An 11,953-nucleotide genomic window follows, 5' to 3' on the forward strand; every position below is an offset into this window, starting at 1 on the left:
CAACCGCCTTACCTTTGTCTGTGGGACCCTCACCTACATGAGAAGTTCTCTGATTCCCATGTTCTACCTCATGTTCCTGTTTGGTAGGAATTGCAGGATTTCTCTGTTTTTCTTTCGCAGGAAGAGAAACAGATGGAGTTTCATTAATTACAGTTGAACCTTGTGCATCAGTTGTTGAACCTGCAATTGCTTTCTCCACATATGCTTCGCTTTTCGGATTATTCATCCAAGTAGACGATGTCACAGCCTGAAGATCTTTGTTTTTCGACACCATAAGATTTCTACAAGCAGGGGCATTAATCTGCTGCAACTGCACTTCAAGTGGAGGCAGTGTAATAGCTTGAAGTAATTACCCTCAACCCACAACCTCCTCGAATCACCCTCACCATCTCCAAACCCTTGTAATTTAGGGTTTATAAGTTAGTATATGATTGGGATTGGCTTTGTTTAATGATGTGTAGAGCAAAGAGAGAGATGTACCACGTAATCGCCGTGTCATCCTCTCCATCTCATCAATTCTGTGCCATATAGGATCAGAAACAAACTCAGTTAGTAAAGATTTAACTGAGTGGTGCCAGCATAAACTAAAAGTCAAGTTGAGGGTGTCGGGTATCAAAGTGTTAGTTGGAGGTGGTAACGGCCAAAGGCCGATAGTTATGGGTGATAAAATCCAATAACCCTTTGTTTAAAGAAGAGTCAAAATGTGTGGAATTTTTCATCAAAAGAGTTCATATTTACATGTATACTATGCCTAACAAACTGGCAAAGCAACCTAACCGTGCCCATTCTACATTCCAAAAAATACTAAAATTACTTCCTTTGACCGAAACCGATCTGTTTTGCCACCTCTTAATATTATATATATATATATATATATGGAACCCATTAAGTCTAACCACCATCCAAGTCAATATCCATCATTGGATTTGGCTGAGATTAAATCTCAACCACTTAAATTCATCCTTATAAACCCCCTCCTACCTCATGAATCAATGCGTCGTCTGGCTCCTTCTTCCCATTCGAAGAATCTTTTCTCTCTCATCCAAGCATCTCAACATCATCTGATATCCATTGCCCAAATTTGAAAAATTAGGAGCCACCAGTGTTCACCGCCACTACCACGGTTTACGATTACGAGAATTGGGCACCGCCATTCGACCACAATCTGGTAATCCGTTCTCTCCAGTCTTGGTTGTTCTCCTGCCATGGCTTCAAGCACAGTCCATCTCTCTCACTCTTGGTAGTCCGTTATATTTCTCAAAGCCCTAATTAAAGAGAATTTGTTAGATGTCTGTTTGTGTTGATGATGTCTTTATATTATCGATTACAGTTGAGGGTTACACCGCTGAATTTCTTAAGTTCCAGTTTGCTTGATCTGTTTCTATTTTGAATTTGTTGGTCATTGTGGAAATTGATGGGATGTGTATAGAATTTATGTCTGTTGTATAACTTACATTATGCTTGTAATCATGTTTTTGTGCTTCTAGGGCTTTCCGAATCAAAATAAGTCGTCTGCTGCGATGCTGCTAAGATCCATGGTGTTTCGGATCTTTAATTCAATTCATCCAATGAAGGAATTGTAAGTGTAAACTAATTTTCACTCCTATTGCATCACCTTACCACAGTCTCAGCGGGTTTGCCCGTCTCCACCAAATCAAGGCCAACATGGCTACTTCAATGAAAGCTAGCTCCTACTCCTCCTTCATCGTCGTTGGTCCTTGGTTTTATTAACTCCAACACATCTAGCTATAGTGATGGAATATGCAGCTGGTGGTGAACTCTTTTTAAAGATATGCAGTGCTCGCAGATTTAGTGAAGACGAGGTTCATACGCTTCATCGCTATATCCCTTTGTACCACCATTAAAAAGTAGTACTTACAAATGATCTTTGTGACAACAGGCTCGGTTTTTCTTCCAACAGCTTATATCTGGGTCAGCTACGGTCATTCAATGGTAAAGATTTATAAAAAAAATGATGCTTTTTAGCATTTTATGATGTTTCTGCTTCATAAACATTATTTCTTTTGTACTTTAGGAAATTTGTCACAGAGATCTGAAGCTTGAGAACACTCTCTTAGATGGAAGCCGAACCCCGCGTGTCAAGATTTGTGATTTTGGGTATTCAAAGGTTAAAAATTATTTTTGTTTAGCTAGAATAAATGTAACTTTTTTATGCAAAGTTATTACTTCTTGATAATGCACTTTTTTTTGTCATATTTTCAGTCTGGTTTATTGCACTCTTAACCAAAATCGACAGTGGGAACACCGGCATACATTGCCCCTGAGGTTCTATCTTGTAAAGAATATGACGGCAAGGTACTTTTTTTCATCTTTTGCGGTTGCAATATGGGTGGGTCAGGCGGGTTGGTAATGGTTCGGTAGTGTTATGGGACGCGTTTGGTTGACATGAAACACTTTTAATCAGATTTATTGAACTTTCGAGAAATCGTTAGTGTGTCAAATATGATGACATTTATTTTTGTGGTACCGATATTAATATAATTATTTAAAAATATGATTTTGGATGTTTTATACGTTATAATAGATTTTGGGCGACTTTCAACCTTTTAATAATATCCCTTTAATCAAATTTTCCTTTTTGACCATGATTAAAAAAATAGACATACCTAAAATGACCAATTATATGTAAATGGGTCGAAATTACCATGTCTACAAAATACCATAGTTTTGTCTGATTATTTGTTTTGTGTTAGATTGCAGACGTTTGGTCTTGTGGGGTGACTCTTTATGTCATGCTTGTAGGAGCTTACCCTTTTGAGGACTCCCGAGACCCTCGAAATTTTCGTAACACTATTGGGGTAAGATATGTCAAAGAAACTATTTCACTCAAACTAGAAGAATTTCTTTAAGATTGAAGTTGGAAATTGGTTTGTTGACCTTATAAGAGTGTTTGGACCGGATATAACAATCGGCTGTTGATAGACTGTCGTCGGGTCTATGCAAAAACCTAAAATTACCTATAGACAGGGTAAGTCAGGTATCGAATCCAGAGGAGCATGTGGTCAGTGTAATACCGTTTAACTAATCTAAACTTACTTTATGAAATTTGCTAGTTTATCTATTTTTGTAATTTTTATGAATAAGTATTGTGAAAATGAGAAAACAAAGATAGGAACGTGACCACTCCGGAATTCAGATTCTGTGATTACTAATAACCTAGTTCTGATTTTATTGGATGCTATTAATTGAATAGTAAATCTGTCACATCTACCAATTACCTATGCAGTTCAAAATCTTAATATTAATTGATCAGAATAATATTAAAACAAACATACATAGAAATCATTCAATCAACAAAAGCATAATTGGATTCAACACACAATTATAACTCTGACTGTCACTCAGGATTTGTCTGTCACACAAATAATATAATCATGTAAATAGTCGGCTGTCACCCGACTACAAATCCAAATCTCAATACAAAACAGAAACTAGAATTAAAAGTGTCTCACAAGAATCATTCACCCGAAGTGACCACGAGAAATTTAGCCGCTCATGATACTTGCCCGATCAAAAGCTTGGTAGAAGGATGATCGCATGATTGAATCAGTGTTGCAGCCGATGTATGATGAATGGCGATGATGTGTGATGACTTGAGAGATAAAAAACGATGTACGGCCGCCCTTCCCCAATCCGCCGATGATGATGAGATCTTGGGCCGATGACGAGAGCCCAAAATAATGTGATTGGTGGATGGTGATGAATTATAGGAGCCCACAAGGTCTGCCACCAATTTAATAATCCAAAGCCACGTGAATTGTTTGTCTTTTCCTGCCGTCAAGGTATATGTGTGTATGTTTGATATTGTGTTATAATAATCCTCCACTTGAATTAAAGCTGCCAACCAACCCCTCAAAGTTTGCATGTGCCGCCAATATATGTCCTATAATGTTGATGATAAGATGCCTTTCATTAAGGTTGTTGACTTATCAAACCCTCCTCACGTGATTTAGGATTTGGCCCCATTAAATTAAATGCCATCCAACCCAAAGCATACATGCGTAGGCTGCGCGTTGAAACCGTACTCTACGTTTGAGACCTGCTGCCAACTTGTGAAGTATAAAAGTCAACTTCCATTTACTTACCAACATGGCCCTAAACTTCAAACTTTTATCTTTCTTGCAACTCCAATCTAGCATTCGACCCGAAACCAATTCCGAACAAAACCGTTTACTATGTTTATTAACTTTGGTCGTTCCGCTTCATCTCTAACCACTCCAACTTCACCATATTACGCGTTTAACCTGAAAAATCACAAACCTTCATAGTTATCACATTCGTAATATATAACCACCTACAACGCACTAAAAACAAAATGTTTAAATGTTTTAACACCTGGGTTTCACACTCTCCATCACATCCCCACACTTAACATTGATTGTCCTCAAGCAACCATTACAAACATTACTCGCCTTATTAACAAATCACCATTAAATCCCTTACCGGATTAACAATTTAAGGTCCCAAGTCATACCCGTCCCATAGACTGACACAATCAAGATTGACAATCTGACAAGTAAATGATACGCATTTAAAACAACTTAAGACTTGCCTAGCTAACACTAACATGCTTATGATACTACACACATGCCACACGCCCCTCACAATAATCACTCCTCTCGGTTTTATCAAGACTAGCGTGTAATGTGCTAGTATATATTTCGCTCAAAACCAAATATGCTACCTTGCAATCATAAGCTTGTATAGCAATCACACCTCCATTGTATCAAATAACGTAGCACATATCAAAAGGACTTACGGGTTTTGGGTTATGGGTAAAGGTAAGGAAATATTTTTGGATTTTTTATGTTTATATGGCGAACACAAACGAATATACCAAACCATGACAACTTATTCACAAGACTACTAACACTTTGGGTGATTTTCAACCCATTTATTTAATACGAACATAACAATGATTTTTTTTTCTCTTTTCAATTTTTTTTCTTTTTTTTTCTTTTTCAACAAATATCTAACACACAATTGTCATTCATGGTTGGTAATCAAACGGGTCAAACAAGGTGTAACAAACGAAAGGTAAAAAGGCTCAACATGGTTAACTAAGGTGGGTGGAATCAATAATCAACATATAGAACAATGAATGGATCCTAATGCCTTTATCATTTATGTGCATACGCTAAACCACAGTCTCGGCATGTATCAAACCACACAAGTTCTAACACAAAGCAACATATGGCCTACTCTCAGCAAATGAACATTTATTGCAATTCAACTATCACTAAGTAGGCTCAAATATCTCACCGAATAAAAGGAATATGGGTTACCGACATATAGCATGTGTAATTCCTAAAGCATGTTACCCCTAGTTAGACATCTATTCTCAACTATTTTCTAGAACCTGTCAGAAATACTCTCATGAAACTTAAAGGGACAACCATAACTAGGGATCTAAGTTAGTTTAATATCAGTAGGAACCCTTTAGCGATTGAAACTTTAGGTTTTCGTATCCATTTAGCTCACTTAAGGCGATGAAATTATTTAAAATTTTCAAAATTTTCAATTTTTTCGCTTTTCATCGTTTTCAATCATTTTTCAACCTCTTTCAAACTCTGTCCCAAGCCTTTGCCTTCCCGGGTTTCCATATCCCCACACTTGGGCGACATTGTCCCCAATGTATCGTGCCTTAAAAACAAACCCGGGAATACCAACTAACAAACCCCATGAGTGGCCAATCCTAACACAAAAAGCAAAAAACACATTCCCTAGCACATAAAGTTTAACACCACCAAGAACACGAATAAAAATGCAATAACAAAAGTGGAACAGACTCCCCTGGTTTAAAGCGTAGAATCCCCATACGTCATGTTCCACCACGACTGTATAGCATTTCATTCGCGGCCGTGTCCAACAAGTACTCGGGTCAATCTCTACAATTAGTGTTCAGATCATCCCCGTCCAAATGGAGATTGAGTATGGACAGTTTGACTGAACTCTGATTTGTGCATTGTCCGTCACTGCAAGTAGAACGTATTGGGACTTCACCAAACATCCCCACACTCGGACCACTGCATCCGTAGAGATTCATAACCTAGTAACCTGCAAAACATACTCACACAAAAACAAAACAAATATACACTACTCTACATCCTCGGGCTGCCTCCCGAGAGCGCTAAGTTTATAGTCTTCAGCCAGACCGTATCTGGTTAAGCTCATGGTGGTTCATATAGTATCCCCTGTGTATGAAACACATGGTTATCATCCCACATCCATCCATCATCTCTTATGGCATCCCAATGATCCGGGTTATCTGGATCTGTATCATCGAAAGAATATAATAACTCGCCCGTACGTGTCTCTATGGGATTCTTCTTGGATTTGGTTGCTTCCTTTGGTGGCATCTTTTTTCGCTTGGCTAATTGCTTTTTAATTCTCAATTTGAGCCACCAAGGTGACTTGGCCTCTTTATTCTTCACGATCTTGTCATCTTTAGACCTGTCAATCATAGCAACACTCTCTTTCGGGCCATCGTCACGCACTCGAGAATAACTCGTGTTAGTAACAAAATCCCATGAACAAGTATTTATAAATGAATAATCAAAAGAATGTGAAAGGAAGTCAATAGAAAGCTTACGGCTCCCGTATGTCATATCAACTGTACCTTTCCAGCAGCAGATCTGAGCATCTGCAGTGGCCAAGAATGGTCTGCCAAGTATCACCCTCAGTTGTTCCTTCTCTGTATATGGATCTAAGACAACAAAATCTTCAGGATAATAAAAGTCACCTACCTTTACAGTCAATCCCTTCAAAATCCCTCGGGGCCTTCCTCGTGAGTATTCAGCTAAAACCATAGGATCATTAACCTGTTGCAATGGGCCCAAATCATACCTGTCATAAATATATCCGGGAAGAACACTCATACTAACTCCAAAATTCAATGAAGCATTATCTGTCTTGAGATCCCCAAGTTGAATTGGGATGAGCGGTTCCCCTGGATCTCTATCTGTCTCTGATCCAGCATCCTCAACCAGGCTAACTGTAGTTTTTCTTTCTGCAAAATTTTCAAACTGATTAGTTAGTTGTTCAATTCGCTGGTTAAGTGATTCATTAATATTTTGCTGTTCCTTGAGAGACTGGGTGAGTTCCTCTACATGCTTGAGGAGGGTTTTGAATAACTCTAAAATCTTATCTTCCTCAATTGCGTTTCGATTCTGCTCGTTACCGCCTTTATCAGATTGATTGTAATTTTGATATCCTCTGGAGCCATGATCCGAGTGGTAAGAACGTGGACAATCTTGAGCCCAGTGATTGTGACTCCCGCAACATGAGCATGCTTCAACATTATAATCCCATTCCATAGTTGCTGCACAAGTAACAAACTAAAAGTAGTACTGAAAAAAAATAAATAAAAAAAAATCAAATAAAAGATATAACACTAAGCGCACTAGCTCCCCGGCAACGGCGCCATTTTGATAGACTGTCGTCGGGTCTATGCAAAAACCTAAAATTACCTATAGACAGGGTAAGTCAGGTATCGAATCCAGAGGAGCATGTGGTCAGTGTAATACCGTTTAACTAATCTAAACTTACTTTATGAAATTTGCTAGTTTATCTATTTTTGTAATTTTTATGAATAAGTATTGTGAAAATGAGAAAACAAAGATAGGAACGTGACCACTCCGGAATTCAGATTCTGTGATTACTAATAACCTAGTTCTGATTTTATTGGATGCTATTAATTGAATAGTAAATCTGTCACATCTACCAATTACCTATGCAGTTCAAAATCTTAATATTAATTGATCAGAATAATATTAAAACAAACATACATAGAAATCATTCAATCAACAAAAGCATAATTGGATTCAACACACAATTATAACTCTGACTGTCACTCAGGATTTGTTTGTCACACAAATAATATAATCATGTAAATAGTCGGCTGTCACCCGACTACAAATCCAAATCTCAATACAAAACAGAAACTAGAATAAAAAGTTTCTCACAAGAATCATTCACCCGAAGTGACCACGAGAAATTTAGCCGCTCATGATACTTGTCCGATCAAAAGCTTGGTAGAAGGATGATCGCATGATTGAATCAGTGTTGCAGCCGATGTATGATGAATGGCGATGATGTGTGATGACCTGAGAGATAAAAAACGATGTACGGCCGCCCTTCCCCAATCCGCCGATGATGATGAGATCTTGGGCCGATGACGAGAGCCCAAAATAATGTGATTGGTGGATGGTGATGAATTATAGGAGCCCACAAGGTCTGCCACCAATTTAATAATCCAAAGCCACGTGAATTGTTTGTCTTTTCCTGCCGTCAAGGTATATGTGTGTATGTTTGATATTGTGTTATAATAATCCTCCACTTGAATTAAAGCTGCCAACCAACCCCTCAAAGTTTGCATGTGCCGCCAATATATGTCCTATAATGTTGATGATAAGATGCCTTTCATTAAGGTTGTTGACTTATCAAACCCTCCTCACGTGATTTAGGATTTGGCCCCATTAAATTAAATGCCATCCAACCCAAAGCATACATGCGTAGGCTGCGCGTTGAAACCGTACTCTACGTTTGAGACCTGCTGCCAACTTGTGAAGTATAAAAGTCAACTTCCATTTACTTACCAACATGGCCCTAAACTTCAAACTTTTATCTTTCTTGCAACTCCAATCTAGCATTCGACCCGAAACCAATTCCGAACAACACCGTTTACTATGTTTATTAACTTTGGTCGTTCCGCTTCATCTCTAACCACTCCAACTTCACCATATTACGCGTTTAACCTGAAAAATCACAAACCTTCATAGTTATCACATTCGTAATATATAACCACCTACAACGCACTAAAAACAAAATGTTTAAATGTTTTAACACCTGGGTTTCACACTCTCCATCAGCTGTTTTGTTATATGCAGAGAATCATGAGCGCTCAGTACTCGATACCTGATTACGTACACATTTCCAAAGATTGTAGACACCTCCTTTCTCATATCTTTGTTGCTAACCCGTCTAAGGTACCATTTCTTTCTAATTAAAGGTGGTGAGACTTTGAATTGAGCGGGCCCACCACCTTCATCAGCAATTTACATCTTAGACTACGTTGTAGAATAACAATCTCATTCAATAACTATCAAAAAGTGTTGCCACCCTAGCGCCACATAGGTAGAAGGGCAATAACCAAACCATCCAATAACCAGGTGTTGTGGAATAAATAAAACTTAAATTGAAGAAAAATTAAAAAAGAAAAAATTTGAATGGTTTAAGAGTTAAAATGGACCCCACAACAATTTCTTTAACACCCGTTAATGGGGTGGCGAGGGCTTTGTTGGCTCCCCTCAACGGCGGGACGACGTGGTGTTTAACGCCCTCTATGCTGATCTGGCATGGGGGAGTTAATGGACAACACACGGCCTTATATAGCACTAAAATGTTCCCTTTGTTTTAAAATAAACAGAAGAGTAAAATGCCCGGATAGTCTCTTATACACTCGATACTTGGTGGCCAACCATTTCAAATACTTGGTGTATAACTTTGCTAAAGGGAGGTGGGATTTGAGGCAAGAGTAGTTCTTGACCTTGATTTGAAATGATTAATTAGTTCTGCTACTTTCAAGTTCTTAATAGTTGTGACTTTTTGACATATAATTTTGCAGGGATGCACTTGGACAACTCTGTTGTTTTTGTTTCTCTCAAGAATTTGGGAAGTGATTTAAATTTCAACAATGACACTTTTAGAAGCCTATATGGCCAAAATGGTGGTATGTTAATGTCCAAACAAGATCAATGATAATTAACAATATGGTCATTCATAAAGCAATGCATGTCATGAGTAACCAGCATAAAGCGGGTCATATTTCTAACATGGGTGGTGTTGGCTCTGGTGGATCAAGCACACCTTTGACAGCTGTGTAAGTTCTTTCTCAAGAGGTGTTATGGACAGGTTAGAGAGGGGTTGGGTACAGGTCAAGTGTTTAAATGGGTAGACTCTCAAACACTTTTCGTCCAAATTTTTATCTTTTATATAGAATTATGTGTAAATTAATAACTATGATAACAAAAGCAATATTATATAGTAATAATATGCATCTTAGAATAATAACTGTTTATAAGTTGTATGTATAAAAAATAGACTTTAGCCAATTTTCAACCCATTTAACATTTCACCTTTTAGCTAATTGTTTGATTTGACCCGTTTGTAACTAACACACAACTCAAATCGATCTGTTCATAATTTAACGGGTATAATTTACCACCTAAATCTTTCTATACTAAAGATTGTTTTCTTTCGGCTATGTATTTCTTTTTCTGATGACAAATATTTTAATTAATCTGTTGATATTACAGGTACAGGTCAACCAAATGTGGCCTTAGACAATTTCAACCATCATTATTTAAAAAGTGCCGAGCGTCTAAAGTTGGAGTTCGATCATACGACATCTCCAGGTATGGATCTCACAGACTTGCTCTTGAGGTAAAAAGAAACTACTGGGTTTTTTTGTATTGCGCACCAGTTCCTGACTCGTAAAGGGACCTAATCCGATTAAAGAACGTGATTGAAAATATGACCCAAAAGGACATTTTGTTTGTTACCGACTTATTGTAGCATGTTACAGGAGATATAAAGTCGTCTAAGGAATTTAACAAGATGAATCCATCAACTACATTTGAAGACACTGCCAATTCATTTCATAACTATGGTAATGCTTTCACCTTGTGCAAATTTTTATTATGCCCCTTTATTTTTTATTTATTTATTTATTTTTTGTTATGGTCTTAGTGTTCCTAATTCCCATTTCAGAAGAGAATTTGAGATGTTTTTTATGATATGTACTTACGTATGGTCTAATTTGGATATAATGGATGTGTTTTGTGGTTGCAGATGTGTCAATCTCAACCCTTGACTACTGCGGAACATGGTCTACAAGAACAGTAATGGTCATTGTAGTTGTCGTTCATTGGCCAGATTATCGTGGGTGAGTGAATAATGGGTCGCCATGATTTGTTTTGTTTCTTCAAGACACGGTGTAAGTCAACACTTGTATAAAATGCTTTAATGTAAGAAGTTACTACGTGCTTCTAAGATTAAATGTCTATATCAACGGTCACATAATATAGATGAGTTCATACGACCCAAAGCAGAATGATATTGTTAGAACTTATCGAGAATCGCAAGAAATTTATTGTCTCATATACCTTATCTAAGCTTATACATTCTCTTTTGTTTTCAGTGACTATTTTGATTTCTATAGATTTCACAACGACCGACTACGAACGAAGAATGTGTGAGGCATAACTATTGGGTGTCAGCCCAATGGCCACCAGCCCGCATTCTAACCCGGAGGTGGCGGGTTCGAGTCTTGCTCGTTCCCAATGCCCCTACGGTAGCGGATTTACCCCCAGACTCAGGCTTGCTGAGTGGCGGTCCGCGAGGTGGGATCACCTCGGCGGTTGGGAGGACCGTGGAATATCCCCCCCCCCCCCCAGAATGTGTGAGGCATGTGATACTTTGAAGAACATTACTGATTGTAGGAATTGATTGTTAGTTATGTTCACAATTTTCGGTATCTCTGATTGTAGGGATTGGAGTCAACAAGTTCATTGGATACTTTGAAGAACATTGCTTTGGAACCAGAGGAACAAAGGTCGGAACAATTTTTTTCATGTGTTGAGAAAGAGGTTTTGTGGTTTAAAAAGAATAAAAGGAAAAGTTAGATTGTTGTGACTTTTTCAAAAAGGCGAAAAGGAGAAAAGGAGAACCAATCCCAAACACCCTGAATATAGAGTATCTTTGTTTGTTACGCTGTTAGCGTAACCCGTCCACCAGACGGGTATTAAACTAGTTAAATGTAAGATGGAAAAGCAGACCGAGTGAGTTACTTCATCAGCCTTGCTTCCTCAATTCCAACGACCTGTCCCCTCAAGTTTGAGTTCATTTCTGTACATGAGAAGTGATAAGATAT

The 11,953-nt window shown here is 38.0% G+C and overlaps 1 pseudogene; it reads left to right on the forward strand.

Moving 5' to 3' along the window:
• The first annotated feature begins 1,701 nt into the window (after positions 1-1,701).
• LOC110923171 lies at positions 1,702-9,056 on the forward strand (annotated as a pseudogene).
• The last annotated feature ends 2,897 nt before the right edge of the window (positions 9,057-11,953 follow it).

This window comes from Helianthus annuus, chromosome 9 (assembly GCF_002127325.2).
Source record: "Helianthus annuus cultivar XRQ/B chromosome 9, HanXRQr2.0-SUNRISE, whole genome shotgun sequence".
NCBI classification, from domain to species: Eukaryota; Viridiplantae; Streptophyta; class Magnoliopsida; order Asterales; family Asteraceae; genus Helianthus; species Helianthus annuus.